The sequence below is a fragment of the Canis lupus genome, chromosome 22, assembly GCF_048164855.1.
Source record: "Canis lupus baileyi chromosome 22, mCanLup2.hap1, whole genome shotgun sequence".
In the NCBI taxonomy this organism is placed as follows: Eukaryota; Metazoa; Chordata; class Mammalia; order Carnivora; family Canidae; genus Canis; species Canis lupus.
Genome location: NC_132859.1, coordinates 13,469,475 through 13,488,489, shown reverse-complemented (window position 1 = coordinate 13,488,489; position 19,015 = coordinate 13,469,475). Strand labels below are relative to the sequence as shown.

Sequence of the window (19,015 nt, the reverse complement as noted above, 5' to 3'; positions counted from 1 at the left end):
TTTTTTTAAAGATTTTATTTATTTATTCATGAGAAACAGAGAGAGAAAGAGAGAGAGAGGCAGAGGGAGAAGCAGACTCCATGCAGGGAGCCCGATATGGGACATGCTCTGGGCCAAAGGCAGACAGACGTTCAACCGCTGAGCCACCCAGCGTCCCAGCTTTTGGGATTTTGAATGCTCTCTTGACAAGAAAGCAAACCACAACCCCCAAACTTCCTCTTTCCTGGTCACTGCTCCGAACTCTCTAGAGCCTACATTGATTTCTGCTGAGTTTTATTTATTTGAGTTCTCCTCAAAAGAGGACTGAGAGTGCCTTCTCATTTCTTTGGGGACAGGGATTCTGATGAGGAAATAAAGGAGCTGAAACCATGGGCGGTCCACAGTCCGTCCTTTGGCTAGAAGTGGCACCAAACCAAGGACAACATAGACAACATAATATGTGGGAAACTTGTCTTAAAAATCTTTTGAAAGGAGCAGTCTACACAAACCTTTCTTTACTGAGTTCCTTCACTTCTCCTCTTTATAGCCTAACTCTATAAAATACAGTACGTGGGTGGAAATGATGAGAAACAGTAGGAAAAACACAACCAAATGATGTAGGTAGTTGTTTAGCCTACACCCAAGAGTTTCATTTTAATGAAGTATATCTATATCATGGCCTGGCAAATCACCTATGACATAGAAATTTTTGAAAAAGCTTAAAAAAATAGTAAAAAGTCAAAGAGAAGAGTCTTTTGCATAGGGAGAAACCGCAAATGCACGAGCAGACCCAGGCTGAGAGCCCACGTTCCATTCTTGTCCCCCTACCAGCCTCACTTCCCCAGATGCCAAGGTCACGTATAGACTGACCTCGAGACACACAGGAGAATTTAGTACTTTTATTCTCTCACTTCTGGGAGGCATTGTGCCAGGTGTTAATAATTCAAAAAGTCAGGGATCCAACCCAGCAGAAGATGTTTTGAAAAGGATAAACACACTGAAATCTGGAAAAAAAACAGTGAGTGAGGCTAATCAGATAGAAGTAGTCAGATATATGAGCATACTATATGCAAAACATAGCAAAGCTGACCTTTGTTGTGTTACTGATGCATAACCAAGAAGAAAAAAAATCTTGCATCTTTAAATATCATATATCTTTGACTCAATTTGAGGTAGAGGTATTTTAAAAATGTATCCGAGAGAGACAGAGAGAGAATTCAAACAGACCATTTGTAGGGAATGCTCTTCTGTCAGGGAAAGGTCTTTGTAGCTAAAGTGAAATGGCATTTCTTTGTTAATGAGGTGAACATTTATGAAGAGCTATTATGCATATTTTTCAAAAAATAATAATGTAGATCTTTCCTGTAATGCAATAAATGTCTCGGTTTAGTCCACCAAACCTATTGTCTAAAATATAATGCGATTTCTAACATAAGCATCTGTGAATAGAGTGAGTCTTATATTGCAGGTTGGAACAATTCACAAGGCTATAGCAAAGGCTTTTTTTTATTAAAGATTTCATATGGTAAAAAGTGAGTGTAATAATTACCTTGCCCAGATTTCGCCTAAAAAAAAAATCAGTTCTGTTTATGGGAAGAAAGCCTGTATTTTACACATTGAAAATTAACTCAGTTATCAGATAATACTTTGAAACTCAACACCAGCTCATAGCAATTAAAAGATGGTGATGTTTTGAGAATCAGGTAAATCTGGCAGTCAAAGGAACACAAAAGTTACTTATTTGTGCTTTTCAAAATTTGAAAATTCTAAAATTATTTTTTAAATGGTGTGTAACTTTAGTCCAGCTGAGCCACCAATCAAATCATCTCTATGTTCATCAAGGTCAAAATTTGAAAGGTAAAGTGTGATTTTATGAACTCTTGACTGTAAAAATGTGAAGTTTTTTTATTGGTTTTCTCAGCATGACCACCTGAAGTCTCATATTCCTGTGGCAATGGAGACAATGGTATTAGACACCTTTTGCAGAACCCTGGGGCTGCTCCTCCCCAGGGTCAGGCAATGATGCTTTCTGGATGCAAGTGGTGGGCATGTTTTCCTAGGAGGACCACTGGCTCATGTTAAGCTTCAGAGCATTCAGAAGCCCCAGACCCTTTTGATCCACAGAACTTGGGTATATGAGTACAAAGTGGTGGCAGTGCAGAGTTGGGGGCCTGGCATTCTCCTAAGTCCTGTGTGCTGACCAAACCGTACACATAAGTGTTTCTTTATCAACCCTAGCAGTTGTTTGGCTTGACATTTGGAAACTGGTGAAAGAGTTGCAATGCTGGACAGGGGATCAGAAAAACATATTTGGGATAAATATGTTCAATTTGGCTTATGTTTCTCTTTGAATTGCAACCCGTAAGTCATTGGGAAACTAACAGTACACCTAAAAAAAAAAAAGCTTAAAAATCACTTTTTGTGTTCTGTGGCAAAAACCAAAGCTTCTGATGTAATTTAAAATCAAGTATTTTCTTTTGAAATAGAATTCTTAAGTTGAGGTCTTCTTCTTCTCCTTTTTTTTTTTTTTTTTTCTTTTAAGAGAAAGTGTGTGCACTAGCCCAGGGTGGGGAGGGGCAATGGAGAGGGAGAGAAAGAATCTTGAGTAGGCTCCATGCCCAGCGTGAAGCCCTATGTGGGGCTCAATCTCATGACCCTGAGATCATGACTTAAGCCAAAACCAAGTGTTGGTTGCTTAACCGATTGAGCCATCCAAGCATCCCTGGTCGAGGCCTTTTAAAAAAGTGATGAAAAGGCAATTTTGATCTCATAAATCATTAATCATAAATATTTGGGTGAATAATAGAAGTGAAACCATCTTTCTTATAAAAGCAGATCTGAAGCCTAACTCCTCTAGGTTACCACTTATATTGTAATAATAAATCATACCCAAGGAAAACATTTAGAAAAGAAACACTTAAAAGCCTGGCAGTGCTGAGAAGGCATATATATTCAAGCCAAAGTAAAGTTAAGCTATTGATGAACACACAGACTGGAGCAATTCTTAAAGACAGTTTAAAACACTTTAGTGCTCTGTCATGGAAATACTTTCTATATCACAAAATCCATGAGCACATACAGTTTCTGAACAAAAAGATTCATATAAAGCAGAAACCGGGAGTCTGGCTCAATTCTCTTACTTTCTGCCAATGATACTCGGGTGGTATATTTTCAGGTCCAGTTGAACACTGTGAATGAATTTACATCTTTTTTTTTTTTTTTTTTGCTTTCCTCTGAAAAACACTGCATTTCTTCCTTAAAAATTATTAACATATGCTTTTGGATACAAGGTTTTCTGTATTTCTAAGTAGTTGAATATGTTCCTTGTGGTGATATGAGCTTCTGACATACTTGTGACTTTTGATACAAATGTGTTCTTTAAGGAGGGATTCAGTGAATAGAATAAAGCATTCTAAGTTGAAAACTCTTCAGAATGTTAAGAATCTAAAATTTCTAACACAAACACGTGTAATATTTGCACATAGATTATGACTTTAAACACACACTTGATTCTTCTTTATACATTTATTATGTAGAAAACATTTCATTTTCCTTTTACAGAGGTCTGAAAAATTATCAAAGTTTACCTTAGCCGTAGTTTCTGAGAAACAGACATGGCAAGCTTTCTACCAATTTATACTTGATAGAGTACACTAATTAGAATCACTGACATTTAAGAAACACCACCTCCTCGGCTGATGAAGTTAGAGATTTGATTGTAGTCTCTTAAGCCTCAAGAGTATTGATTGTAAGAAGATATTATTTATTGGGGCTCCAAATAATTTTGAGTGGATAAGAAGTGCAAAAACTTTCTTAGAATTACCTATAGTAGAAGATAGTGTAGTCTAGATTCATATAGATCCCATACTTAGCAACTTTCTAAATGGTATTTCATGAAATTTATCACGTAAAAATTGCCACGTGAAACTAAAACTAGCAAATGAGAGTTAAGTTGTGGGATACTTTTAAGTTACGAACTAGAGATAGAAGAAAGGCAGTTTGGAGAGGCAGGAGAGGAACTTGTTCCAATCCCATTTTCCCCATCTATGTGTGGTCCCAGGTAAATTACTTACCCCCTCTGTGCCCTAGTGTCCTCCTTAGTAAAATAGCTGCTAATTAGACCTAACTCACCAGTTGTTGTCATGAAGATTAAATATACTAATTTTCACCAAACTGCTTTAGATGGGCAGCTATTTGATATTCAGTAAATATTAGTCAAATCTGCTTTTCACTAAGTTAAAGATTAAAGAGGTAATAGTAGATACCCCTAACTCATTCCAGTTGAAGTACCATTTTTTAGGTAGTATAACAGTTTTCCATGCTGTGATTACTGTAATGAATCTGAATTTTAAAATGAAACCTCCATTTGTTTGCTTCAGATGGGTAAGTCATCCTGTAAGAGGGTCTGTCAATTGGTCTTTTTTTTTTTAAGATTTTATTTCTTTATTTATGAGAGACACAGAGAGAAAGGCAGAGACATAGGCAGAGGGAGAAGCAGGCTCCATGTGAGGAGCCCGATGCAGGACTTGATTCCAGGATCCTGGGATCATGACCTGAGCCAAAGGCAGATGCTCAACCACTGAGCCATCCAGGTGCCCTCAATTGGTCTTTTTGATTTGGGCAGTGTGACTGCCTCCCCACATCGAGGAACTGTGGGAATACTTAAGTGGATAATGTCTCCAAAACATCCTGCCTTCAAATATAGAGTTATTTATACAAACGGCCAAATTCTAATGTCTCTAAGCCTCCACCTACTCACATAGAATATAAAATCCCTTCCAGAGTTTCCTTTTCTCTTAAATATTTATGAGAATTCCAAAGGAGTGCCTTATGAGTGACTCCAATGTCCCCTAGGTCACTGGTTCTCAAGTGTGGCTGCACCAGCCAAGGAGTTTGGAACATTTCTGCTGGCCAGGTCACACCCTACGTGGGTTCAATCTAATCCCTGGGGGAGGCACCAGGCATCATAATTTTGACAACTCCCTGGGTGATCTAGTTTACAGCCTGGTTGGATAATCAGTGTCTCAAGCCCACCAGCATGTGGTTCCCACATGAAGTCATTTGGACAGTGTGTCTCCAGTCTGCTGGATAAAAACCCCCACTGGTCAAATGACAGGAGCTCAGGCCTAACTGTCCAGTGTCTTTCCAGCCTCTCGACTTTGGCCATTCATTAGAATGACTTAGGTAAAAATTTAAAAATACTGTAGCCCAGGCCCCAACACAGAGTGAATAAGTCAGAACTCCTGGGCAGGGGGCCCAGTCATGTGGCATTTTTGAAATTTCCTCAGTTATTCTGACAGGCACCCAGAGTTGAGAATTAGTGCTCTGGAAGCTTTCAACAGAAGGGAAAAGGGATGATATGTATGATCAGAGTCTAGAGCTTACCATACCTCGGCTCTGGCTGCCCGTATGGTTGCTCTGCTAAGCCATGGTGACCTGCTTACACCATACTTGATACTTGAATATATGCTTACACCATACCTATTCTTGCTTTATTCCAAGCTGCTGACCATGCTGCCTAGTGCTGCCCACGCCGCAGCCACCTGCCATCTGCAATTCACTTCTCAGGGCACCTGCCTCTGGCACCTTATACACTATTTCTGCCTGACTCCTGGGTCTCTGACACTCCCCTCTCCCTCCAATCAGTAGGGGAGAACTTCATTTTCTTGTGCCTAGTTCTTTTAGAGATGGCCTAGTAGAGTTACTTGGATACCTGCTTAAATTATCTCAAGTTTAACACTCAACATTCTGGACAAAGAGGAGGGTCTCAGCAGTGAAGCAATGTTGCTACCCCCATTTTGCCATCAGTGTGCTCCCCCTCAGAGCGCAGGCATGCCAGCAGGTGAGTGGGTTGGGAGGGCCATGTTTATTCTCACGAGGTTCCACAGGAGGATGCTGATCCTCAGAATGTACCAGATGCCTTCCCATTTATAGAAATTTCTCTCTTAAGTGTTTCCTTATTTCTCCCTCTAACTTCTTTCATTAACTCTTTCCTCACACATGTATCACTATATGCCTAGATTCCAATTACAGATAAAATTCAAGCTCCTTCCCTTAGGTTGCGTGGACCTTGGGCAAATCAGGAACTAGAACTAGACACCTGTGTTAGTGCCAAAAATATTCTGGAGCTTTTAATAAAATATTTTCTTCTCAGAACATAAGGAATACCCTCAAAGAATGCTGTTGCCTTAATCCACAGGTGCATATCTGAGTCCTGACAATTAGTATAACCATTACATGAAACATTCAGTAGGGCCAAATGAGGAAGAAAGGTTCCCTTGAAAATCAGACTATTTTTCTCTGGAAGGTTAGAGGGTCCCAAACTCTTTCGGTCTCTAATACACTTCGATGAAGCTAAAGACTCCTGTAGACCACCTGTCCTAACTTGGTATGTAAAAGCAAGCTCCAAACCAAACAATAAATCAGCACAAAGGGAAGAATGGTGGTGTTTTCCTTAAAAGGGCAGTGCAAATTATTAATTTATGCCAGAAAGGAGTATAGGCAGTCTCATAAAACTGAATCATTACACCACCAGCCTGTAGACCACCATTCAAGAACACCGGCATAAGGATATAAAAAGTTAAGTTGTAAGTGTGCTTTCTGGCCCTAGGGAAGATCCCAGCGGCTACTCACAGAACTTTATATTAACTGTCCAGAAACTTGCTGTGTCAGAACTCAGAATTCTGACACTCGCTGGTTCTGATCCCATGTGGTAGCTGCTTCTCCCTGTCTCTCTGTTTCTAGATGGCCAAGAGATTTTCTACCATTAGGACAGCCTCTCTAGAAAGGAAGAGCAAGGTGGAGGATGACAAGTGCTAAGATACGAAGTCATTGTCCTAGAAACCAGAAACAACACTTTGTTCAGAGGTCCCAACAGCCACATTTTGGCTGGGAAATAGTGTCTGGGAAAGAGAAGAGTTGTGCAAATCCAGTTACCTACAGTGACTGAGAAGAGATTAGACATTCTTTCCCAACAGAATAATTCCTTTATTTTTGATCAGATATCTTTGCCCCTCTAATTTGTCCTTGAAACTTTAATTTGAAGGGACAAGGCACAGAAAAAAAAAAAAAAGGAAAAGAAGTAAGTGTTCAAGCATAATCTTTTAACAACTTGGAACCAATGGAAAAATATATCAGAAATAGCTTGTTACCTGGATGTTCACTGCTAAAGCAGGTCCATTATAAAGGACATTCTCTTCTCCCTTAAGAACAGATCAGTCACTGCTGATTCCAATCAAGCTCTTTCTCAGTGTAAGCCAGAACAATTGTGTTAAGTGACTTTCCTAAAACCAAATTCTTATTCTCATTTATTAGATTTCCCTTTCAGGTACTTTAATCAGGGTTCTCTATCATATCCCCACTGATGGGATTCTTTGGATTTTTGATCTGTTGTCTCCAGAAGCAATTCAATTTCTCTTCTGAAGGAATTGCACAAAGACTTAGCATTTTATTAAATCCATTTGCTGCATCTTTCAAGACCATCGAGGAAATGGCATCCTTAAACTTGGCAACATTCTTTAACAAACACACACTCCAGCACAGGTATTCAGCTTTGATGTTTTCTGTGCTGCATCAATAAAATTTAATTAAAATGAGTAGAAAAATTACAGTAATTTCCATTTATCATCCCAAAATGCCATTATGAGACTGAAGCCCTTCATACCTGCACCTATCAAGCAGGGTAATAAAACCATAATGGGCTATTCAAGGGGGTTATGCCATTGCCATCCTTAGAAATTTTAAGGTAATAATGAGCAACCATCTGTCCTGAATGTCATTAAAGCATGGACCAAGCCAGCCAATCTTTTAAATCCTATTCAGATAAATTCTTCCATTACCCATTGAATCAGACCCATACATAGAAGGACAATATATACTTACATGTTGATATTCAAGTATTAATGATAGTATTTTGTTTTGTTTTGTTTTCTAAAGGCTAAAGAATAAGAGAAAAAAGAGTGAGACAAAGAACAAAAATGAGAGCAAGAGAGAGAGAATTATCTCTCTGAGGGGCTGAGGCTCTACATAGTGAAAAAGAATACAAAGCCATTATTTTGGGGAAAATGTAATAAAGAAAATTAAATTTTATAGAAAGCTAAATGGGGATGCCCGGGTGGCTCAGCAGTTGAGCATCTGCCTTTGGCTCAGGGCATGATCCTGGGATCTAGGATCGAGTCCCATGTCAGGCTCCCTGCATAGAGCCTGCTTCTCCCTCTGCCTGTGCCTGTGTCTCTCTCTCTCTGTCTCTCATGAATAAATAAATAAAATCTTTAAAAAAAATAAATTTAAAGGTGAATTAATATGGGCCATAAAGACATTGCCTATTGGGTAGATATAAAGATAGTCCTGGTAGGTGACTCTACTACAGAGCCTTTTATGATGGTGATGAAGAATCAGAAGAAAACAACTAATAATACTCAATTATTCTTAGCTGCAAGGAATACTGATAAATCTTGAAAAAAGAAAACCAGTAGTAGCAAACTGGAATAAAATATCTGTCACAAGATAAAGAGGTGAACAGAAGTGATAGCAGCCATACCTGGGTGGAAAATGAAAAGACTTTCTTGGTTCTACCTATTAAGCTCCTTTGAGGCCAGTGTTAAAGCTGAAAAAGAAGAAGAAGAGCAAAGGGAGGAGTGGCAGTCAGCAGGGAAAAGGTTACTTGGGTTCATATCCTCTATTATAGGAAAGAGTGAAGAAGAAGTGAAGAGAAGCCCAAAGAGAGGAAGGACAATAAGAGTGATAAGTAGTGAAGAATGAACTAGAGGGAACAGTAGTGAAATGGATAAGTAGATGTAAAAGATGTTTCTCAAAATGATTGATATAATATGCAGTTTCATAAATGAAGAAAGGGAGAAAATACATGCACATTATTTTCTTTAGGAAAGGTATATAATCAAATGCATTAAAACAATATTGAAAAATAATAATGGGTTATGATGCACAATTCTATCCTTTGAGAAATGTGACTAATAGTGGTATTTACTTCATGAATCTTTCAGTGAATATTAACTGGGATAATTTAATGAGATATATTTATAGTGCCTTGCACAATATAGAGTTCAACCATTGTTATTAACATTTTTTAAAATCTGGAGAGGATAGATAGTTTAGTAGGAAAGTAAAGTTGACTAAAGAAGTAGAAAACCTGAATATTCAACCTTATAAGAAATTGAAACCATTACCAAGAAATTGCTTCCAAAAAATGTCATCAGGCACCATAGCAGTTTTAAAATATGTCCACAATTCTTTGATATACCTCTCTTCAAGAGGGGGAGCTTAATTCTCCTCCCATGGAGTGTGGACTGGTCTTAGTGACTTAGTGTTTCTAACAGACAGATTATGGTAGTGACAATGTGTGACTTTTCAACTCTCTTCTTCCTCTCTCTCTCTCTCTCTCTTTAGTTTCAGTTGCTCTGAGGGAAAGTAAATGTTCATATCACGGAGGACACTCAAGCAGCTCTATGGATGACACGTGTTCAATAACTGAACCTTCTACGAACAGCCATGTGAGTACACCATCCTGTAGTGGGTCCTTCAGGCCTCCAGGCCTCCATCTTCAGATGCTTCAGCTTTGGTCAACAGCTTGTCTACAGCATCATGAGAGACTATGAGCTAGAACTATCCAGCTAAACTGATGCCCCTGGACTCAGAGCCCTCAAAAACTGTATGAAATATACAAGTTTTAAGCTTCTAAGTGTTGGGGTAATTTGTTACACAACAATAACTAATACATCAAAGGTTGCTTTTAGAGGTAGGTACTAGGTATTTTTTTTTTTTTGGTACTAGGTATTTTTTAGCTTATAGTACATATCCCTTGAGTACTGATTTATGTCCAGTTTGGCCCCTGGGTTGGAGAACTGACTCTACCCCTCCAAGTCATGAACTTTCTTGGGATTCAGTTTCCTCCAATACAGTTCTGAGTTTAAATGCTTATCTTTATAGTCTCACCTCACCCTGAACTTCTTGGATTTTTTTTTTTTTTTAAAGAACGAGAGCGCACATGCACCGGGGGTGGGCGTTGGAGGGGGTAGAGAGAGAATCTTAAACAGCCTCCACACACAGGATTCAGCCCAACTCATGACCCTGAGATCATGACCTGAGCAAAACTCAAGAGTTGGATGCTTAACTGCCTGAGCCACCCATGTGCCCCTGAATTTCTTGGATTTTATGACTTAAAAAATTCAACTGCAATTATATACTATGATAAACAGACACAGATGTGTGGTTGAAAGAGTAGATAAGATTTAATTGAGAAGTTACAGTACAATTATAGCTTTATCAAAGAAAAACATGTATGTGAAAGATTTTCAAGGGAAAGCACAATTCATGTCTTAGTTTCATTCCTCCCTGGGCCTCAGTTCCCAGCATATAGGACTCACCCACTGCCAGGGGTGCCAAATGGTCATTTGTGACCCCCTACTATAATGCACACTGGTTGTAGAGTAAGGCTTCTTAACTAGGGGTTCGCAGACAATAGTTCTTTCTGGGCACTGAAAGTACAGTGTGCTCTTGCCATGATGTGGGAGCTCCACTTTCATTAGCATTTAAAAAAGAACACTTATTAGCTGAACTACTAAATGTCCTTTATACAATATAATGAGTTTCATTGAAAAGAATCACCAGCTTAGTTAAGGAGAAATTTAAACACTTTGGCATCATTTATAAATTCAACCCTTCTAGGATGGTATTTTTAAAGTACTTTGAATGAAGGGAAGAAGAAAAGTGGTGGAAATCTTGACAAAAGAAATGTAATTAGAGTAAAAAAATAAAAAAAGTCAATTCTATGCTTTATGAAGATATCTTTGATCTTACTTCTCAGAAGCCAGGGAAGCAGGGGCATTGTTGCCCATGACAGTCTCTCTCTCTCTCTTTCTCTCCACTGTGCCTTGGAACAGGTAACTGGGATGGAACGTGCCTGCTTTTGTTAAAAGTGACGGAGAAAAATTGCACAAAACCATAATCAAAACCACTGTAATGCAAATCAATAAGGTGGAGGCACACTGCAGGAAACTCACATAAGTAATGGAATTGTACTTGATCTTTCTTTCAATATCTCAGGATTACCTTAGACATTTGCTTTATGCTTCCAACTCATTACATTTAAATTAATGCATCATATCAGAATTAAATAAAACCATTAATTAGCATATATTGTTTCCCTTCTCTATTTTTTGTCTTGGAATGTTCATGGCCATAATTCATTCATTCATTCATTTATTTATTAATTCAGCAAGTATTTAATGAACTCCTAAGTTTAAGGCAAAAATCAAGTGGTAAATTTCCATAACTTTTCATATCAACCACAACATCCGAAGAGGTTAGACAGGACAGAAATATGTCTAAAGGTACAAAAGGTTAAGATAAATTTAGATGTTATATATATATAAGTAGTTTTTCAAAAGGAAGTGTGGTGAGCAGTGAGATAGATGTCGCGGATTGATGTCATTTCCTTCATTATCTTTGTAAGGCATGAATCTGATTATTATCATCATCCCTATGCCTAAAAGCCTTAAGCAGTTATTAGCCTTATAGAATACAGTTGTCCTAAATGTAGCACAGTGGGACACTAAAAGGTCCACCTGCAACCACCTCTGCATTTTAATTCTCAGCTCTCTCCCACACCCTTCCCTTTCTGCTCCCTAAACTACACCAGTGGCCTCAACACACTCCAACCTACTTCCTCAAGGCTACCCACCCCCAGTCACAATGCATTACCTCTTTGTTTCTGGGACTTGTTGAGCTCTTGCTTAGTTTTGTACTTTTGCTTACTCTTTTCTCTTTGCTTTTATATCCCATGAAAACTGTATGATAATCTTCCAATTATCCAAACATCCAATTCACAATAAGCTTCCCATGAACACCTTGCCTCCAGGAAGTAATTCAGTTTTCTGGTTCCCATGACATGTTGCACATCCTTCTGTGTTAACATTTGTTATGTGGTGTCGTTGTTTGTGCGTGTGTGGGCTAGCATGTGTATATACATGGGGATGCATATGTGTGCATATGCAAGTATGTGTCCCCTGCTATAGCAGGAACTCCTAAGGATGAGAGTTGGGTCTTATTTGTCTTTGTCTCTCTGGCTTCTAGCATGATGTCTGCCATGCAGTTATGTGGTGCTTAGTCCACCATCAATCCATGCTTGAACTGAAAGGCTGGAAAGCCCTTCAGTCAGATCTTGAGACTCAATGGGAACAATATAAGCCCTGTACTCTCCACCTCAGGGATATAGACAGTCTTAGAAAAAGCCATTACAACCACTCAGGAACAAGAGAGATTTCCAGAAGAAATACCAGCCCTCAGTAAAACTTTTCACCCCAGGATAGACCAGGGACTTTGGTTTTGATTTGACATTTTATTAAACATGGTCTACCCAATGATTTGTCCTCAAGATCAATGGCAAACTCTGATCCCCACTCTCATCTTTGTGCATGCAGTCTGTAAGCAAGTGATCTCTGACCAATCCTACTCTGGGAGAAGGAAACAGATGCATATGTTATGCTCTGTGTCAAGTCACAGAATATTAGGTTTAGAGCATGATCCTTAAAAACCAGTCATATCGTTCAGTCATTCATTTTACAAATGAGAAAACAGAAGTCACAGGTGTTAAATTAATTATCCAAGGCCTCCACCATTAGTCATAGAAATGAGGAGCAAAGTCCAGTGTACTGGATGCTCAGGCTTCTTTCCACCATATCATCTGATCTTTCTCACATTCCAGATCTTTTTCTTGAGTTTTCTTACAAAGTCATGCACACACAGCACATCCAATTTGGCACCATTGTTTTTTTTTTTTATTGGAAATATAAATTTGGATTTGCATTGCTGCCTTTCCATTCAATGGTGATAAACACTCAAAATATCATCGAGGGGGAATGGAAATAAAATAAGCATCTGGAAAGAATGTGCTATAATGAAGATGTCATTGTTTGCTCATAAATGTTAGACAAAGAATCTGGCTTTTCAAAAATAAATGCATGAAAATATCCATGTCAATCCAAACCTGTACTTTAGAAAAAAAAATTAAAATGCACTAAAATTGCTAGATTTTCAAAGATTATAGAATTAAATATAAGATAAATGACTCATTACCTGTATTAATGGAAATATAATACAGCGCCAAATATTCTTTTTTTATAGATCACTAAATATTCATTTGTTCATTCATTCATTCATTCATTCATTCATCTATCCATCCACTCAAGGTTTACTGAATAAATGATGCTCAACCCCACAATTGCTGCTATTGCATCTATTAATCAAAGAATATTTACTGGGGCCCCTGGGTGGCTCAGTCACTTAAGTGTCTGCCTTCAGCTTGGGTTATGAACCCCAGGGTCCTGGGATAGAGCCTCAAGTTGAGCTTCCTGCTGAGCAGGGAACCTCCTTCTCCCTCTCCCTCCACTCCTCCCCCTGCTCATGTTTGTGCTGTCTCTGTCTCTCTCTTAAGTAACTTAAATAAATAAATAAATAAATAAATAAATAAATAAATAAAATCTTATTTTATTAGAAGAAGAAATAAAAGAATATTTACTAATGAGCAAAATTGTTTGAACTACAAAGTCAAAAGATCTAAGTTCAAAATTTGCCTCTGCCCCTTATAAGCTTTGGCAAACCCTCTAACACACAGTCTTCTCATTTTTGGTTTATTTCTATCAGCAATAAAAGTAATGTTATTTTTCCACCTTGAAAATAATTTTTTTTGGCCTCACTTCTTCTAGTTAGTATCTCATTGCCCTGCTCCCTTTTATAGCAAAATTCCTTTGAAAGACATGTCTTTAAATGCAGTTTCCAATTTCTTTCCTTCCATCCTCTCTTGAACCCGGTTATAACTAGGCATTTACCCTGACACTCCACCAATAAGGCTCTTATCAATGTCATCAATGATGTTCATGCTCTTCATCTTACTTGACCATTCAGCAGAATTTGGCACAATTCATCATGCTCCTTTTTGAGACACTCTCTTCAGTTGATTTCCAGGGCACCATATTTTCTTGATTTTCCTTCTCCCTACTGGCTACTATCTCAATCTCCTTTGCTGGTTCCCAAAGTCTTATTTTTGGAGTGCCTCAAGGCTTGGTTTCTGGATCTCTCCCCTTTACTTAGACATCTTATCTAGTTTCATGTTTTCAGTATCATCTCTATGCTGATGACATCCAAAATTATACTTCTCACCTCAACCTCTCTCCCGAGCTCCAGAATTCTATGTCCAACAAGCTATTCATTAGTTCCATTTTATTGACTAATCCACATCTCAAATGTAACAAGTCAACACTCTGTTCCCAACTGTCCCTCAAACCTGCTATCTTGCATTGCTCCTTGGCTAATAATGATGCCTTCATTCTTTTAAAATTTAAATCATATTATGCTATGCCTTTACTTGAAAGCCTCCAGTGTTTCTTCACCTTGTTTAGACTCTCCATGACCTTTTTCTGTTACTGCTTTGGTACGGTCATATTCTCCCTTGGTCCACTTTACCTCAGCCACATTGGTCATTTTGCCTCAGGTGACCTCTGTTTCTGTCGTTCTCAATTTCTGGACAGCTCTGCTCCAAATGTCCATGTAACTTTCTCTTTTATTTCTTTCAAGTATCACTTTCTTATTGAGACCTTCCCTGACCACACCTCTAAAATTGCAACACTACTTCCCCATACATATATTCCTAACTCCCTTCTCTGCTTTATTATTGGGCTTATAACTTGCCATAAATACACTATATAATTTAGCATATCCATTCTGATTACAAAAAAATATCCTCTACTGAAGAAATTCTTCTTTATTTTTTAAAGATTTTATTTATTTATTCATGAGAGACACACACACACACAGAGAGAGAGAGAGAGAGAGAGAGAGAGACAGGTAGAGGGAGAAGCAGGCTCCAGGCAGGAAGCCTGACGCAGGACTCGATCCTGGGTGTCCAGGATCACCTCTTGGGCCAAAGGCGGCCCCAAACCGCTGAGCCACCTGGGGTTCCCAGAAATTCTTTTTTATTCACTTTTGTACCCCAGCACCTTGAACAGTAACTGGTACAAAATAGGCTCTCAAAAAATACTAGTTGTATGAATGAAGGTAATCAGTGATAATGAGGAGAGTTACTTCTTAGGTAGGAAAGTAAGTAGAAAGTGAATGAAATAAATACTTCATACATGTTAATGCATAATAGATGTTGATTATTTAAGTTAATATTATAGGTTCATGTGTATCAGTTGAAAACAATTTTTAGGTGGGAACTGCAGGCAGGGAAGGAGAAATTCTAGTTAAAAGGGGTGATGTGGCAGTGCATGTTTTGCAAGTTAGCCTCAGGCAAGGTAAAGATAGCTATGGAAACACCTGGAGTTTAGCCCAGATTACCAGCTCCCAGGCCTGCTTAGCAAGTGAAGGCATGAAGGAGGAAGGGTTGGGAGGCAGGCTGGGATCTGTGTGAGTAGTGTATCATGGGGCCCGTAGGTAGTCTTCTGGATGGTTCAGAGTTAGACCTGTAGGCCCACAGACTGCTATGTGCTGATGTCCATCTGGAGTATCTCTAACAGTGTTCAGTTTCTTGGGCAAGAGTCAGAGTTTACATTATTTGTCTATTTCTAGGGCTATGTGTGGATACCCTAAGGGAAGCAAATCACTGCAAGTGCAGGGAAAGGGATTGCCATACATGTTTGTATACTTTTTATTAGAATGATTTGGGGCAGCCTGGGTGGCTCAGTCATTTAGGCACCTGCCTTTAGCTCGGGTTATGATCCCAGGGTCATAGGATCGAGCCCCGCATTGGGCTCCCTGCTTGGTGGGGAGTCTGCTTCTCCCTCTCCCTCTGCCCCTAGCAACACCCCCTCCCCCCACCCTTATGTTCTCACATGCTCTGCTTTCTGTCTCTCAAACAGATAAAAAACCTTAAATATATATGTCTTGTGGTGGGTAACAGCACCAGAGTGTCTCTATTATGCTGCCTAACACATAGTGATGTTACAGTTTTTTTCAAAGATTGGAGTGAAAATCAATTCACAAAACATATTTTAAAGTGAAAATGCAATTTTTAAAAGGCACTCTAATTATTGAAGCTATAAAGGATATATAATTCTCAAAAGTCTTTGCTACCAGATGTAGCTATTTGATTAGCTGATATAGGCACAGTCCACGAATAAAATGCATTTTATAATACAAAGTTGATTTTCATAGATTGTTTCTAGACTTCACTAACTGACTTCCTCTGTTCCCCTTCAACAGTTCTGGGGACAGAGCCCCAGAGCCAGTGTAACTTCTACTTTTCTCACTAACAGTGAACACAGTATAGGGAGGTACAGAAGAAGATATTGTTCTATATAACCACATATTATCATATAATATTTTCCAAATCTTTTCCAGTTTCAGAAAGGAAATAATGGTAACCTCTATAACACCTGCCTCGGCCTTTCTTTGCAATTTGTCATTGGTTTCCCATATGGAGTTTGAACTTTGCTTGCTATACTGGCACAGATGTGGCCATGAACCTCTTGTCTGGTTCTTAATTAAAGGGCTGGGTCTCATTTCTTTCAAAGTGGTAACCGCAAACTCTGTACACTAGGGTGGAAAATATGGGTGTGTAGGTATGCATGTATGTTTAAATATGTATAAGGCTAAATATACATACGTTATGAGAGAAAAATCAGTAGAAAATGGCAAATCCTGAGAGAAAAGAAATGGAGAAAGGTATGAGAAAGGAAGGGAAGGCATTCATTAAGCTCTTACTATGAATCAGGCACCCAGGAAAGAAGGTAAAAGGGGGAAACAAAGATGGAGGGGTGTGATCATCTGGATGTTAAAGAATGAACTTGCAAAAAGTCTCCTTCTTTAAAAGAAAACACTATGAAAACAGATGCTGGCAGTCATCAAGGAATGCTTGTCAAGTCATTCAGAGGAGAACAAAAGGCTGTAGGGCAGATTTTGGCTTTGCCTCCTCTAGGTGCTAGGTTGCTGTCTCACCATGAGATGAGTTATCTTGGAAGTTCTGCTGAGCAGTCTAGGTAGCATGACTTAAAAGTGCAAGTCCCCAACCAGAGTTCAGTTCTCCAGAATACAAATGCTCAGGGAACCAGACAAGGTCAGAAAAAACCATCCCAAGACATTTCCCTTTAAGCCCCAGGGAATGCGGTAGTCTCCATAATGAAAAGGATCCTACGTTGGAGGTTTCTATGTATTGGTGTCCTTTTTTCTTCCATTTTTCAAAACTGTGGGTCCTTAAAATATCTATAATAGCATCTTTGTGATTCCTCTGATGGTCAGAGGGGGAAGGGTGACCTTGCAGAATCCTTGGGTAGATGGGAGGTAGGGTCAGGTCCTGCTGAGCTTTGGACATGACAAAGAGAGAGGAAAATAATAACCATTTTAGAGAGCTTTATGGTAAATCTTCAAAAACTGTTTGGGAATTCTTTGCCAATTATAGGTTTTGCTCAGATGTCATTGTCTTTCTCTACTCCTACTGTCCCAATATCACATTAAATATTTTTAGCATTGTTGGGCTTATTATACAAGATTCTCTGCCTCCATTTGCATTTTGGGTAGATTGCAATCATTTGGTCCAGTTCTTCATTATTCTCTATATCCATACTCCTTACCATATAACCTTGCAGTGCTCTCCCACTGTGGGCTAGTGACCTGCTCAGTCTCTTGACCTTGGGCTCAGGCATGTGATTTCTTTGGCCAACAGGATGTGATAATATGATGCAAGCATAGGCTTGAATTGAACTTGCACATTAGGGCTTGCTCTTCTGCTAGGAGAAGAATGACAGACAGATGGCAATGGCACATGCCCCAGCCAAGCCCACTCTAGGCTTAAATTGTGCAGACGTGTGAGAAATGCTTATTTTCAGATGCCACTGAGGTTAGGTTGTATGGTTGTGTTACATAGCAAAAGGTAACTGATACAAATGCCATTTGATTCATGCTCCTCTTGTCTACCAGAGTGCTATTACTAAAATGCAACTCCGATTATCCTAAAATTATTTTGCTTCAGACACTTCAGTGACTTCTTATCATGGGCTGAATGGGGCATCCCCCAAATTCATATGTTGAAGTCCTAAGCCCCGATACCTCAGAAAGTGACTTTATTTAGAAATAGGGTCATTTAAAATATAATTAGTTGAGTTAAAATGAGGTTGTACTAGAGTAGAGTAGGCCTTTCATCTAGAATGACTGACGTCCTTATAAAATAGGGACATTTGGAGACAGACTCACTCATAGGGAGAACGCCGTATGAACATGGAGGGTAGAGATTAAGATGATGTGTCTACAAGTTAAAGAATAGCAAAGATTGCCAGCAAACCACCGGAAGCTATCAAAGAGGATTAGAACAGATTCTCCTTCACAGCCCTTCAGAAGGAACTAATCCTGCTGACACCTTGATCTTAGACTTCTACATTTCTCATGCAATGTGGCTTTCTGTTGGTTAAGCCACTCCCCATTACCTGTAGGACAAAATCTAAACACTCCTTCGCAAGGTATGGAAGTCTTTTCCTAAGCTGGTCTCTGGTTCTATCTATGGTTTCAACTCTTACCCCATTCCCTAGCCACACAGAACTAGTTACAGTGCTTTGATCAACTGCTTAAGATATTTTTTGCCCATCTTCAGCTTTGGCTTCAAATGCTCTTCATGCTACCTGCCCACCCTCCACTAAATCCCAAATGATTACCTAACTGACTTCTATTTGTATTTCAAGCTTCAGATCAGACATCATCTCTAGAAATTTTCTTGCCACCTTCCCAATCCTAACTACAGAGGATGCCCTATTGAACGCTCCCCAAACATCCTATATAGATATTTCTATCACACTCTGTATCATACTGTGGATAATTAATTGTTCATTCCATATCCTTATCCTCATCAGCAGACTTGATAACGAACCTCTTAAAGACAAGGTCGTACCTTATGTCCTTTTATCCCTAGTATCTAGCATACGACTTGGCGCAGAGGGACTGTGCAGCACATGTTTGTGTAAGGAATCTACGAAGGTTCACGTACAAATATCCAAACACATGTGTTTTTGGCATATGGGAGATACATTTTGCTAGT

The 19,015-nt window shown here is 39.0% G+C and overlaps 1 protein-coding gene across 11 annotated transcripts in view; it reads right to left on the bottom strand.

Moving 5' to 3' along the window:
• The window catches only part of SLC9A9 (solute carrier family 9 member A9), a 655,912-nt gene that overhangs the window by 255,742 nt on the left and 381,155 nt on the right, over positions 1-19,015 (bottom strand). The gene's annotated exons all lie outside the window — the stretch shown is intronic.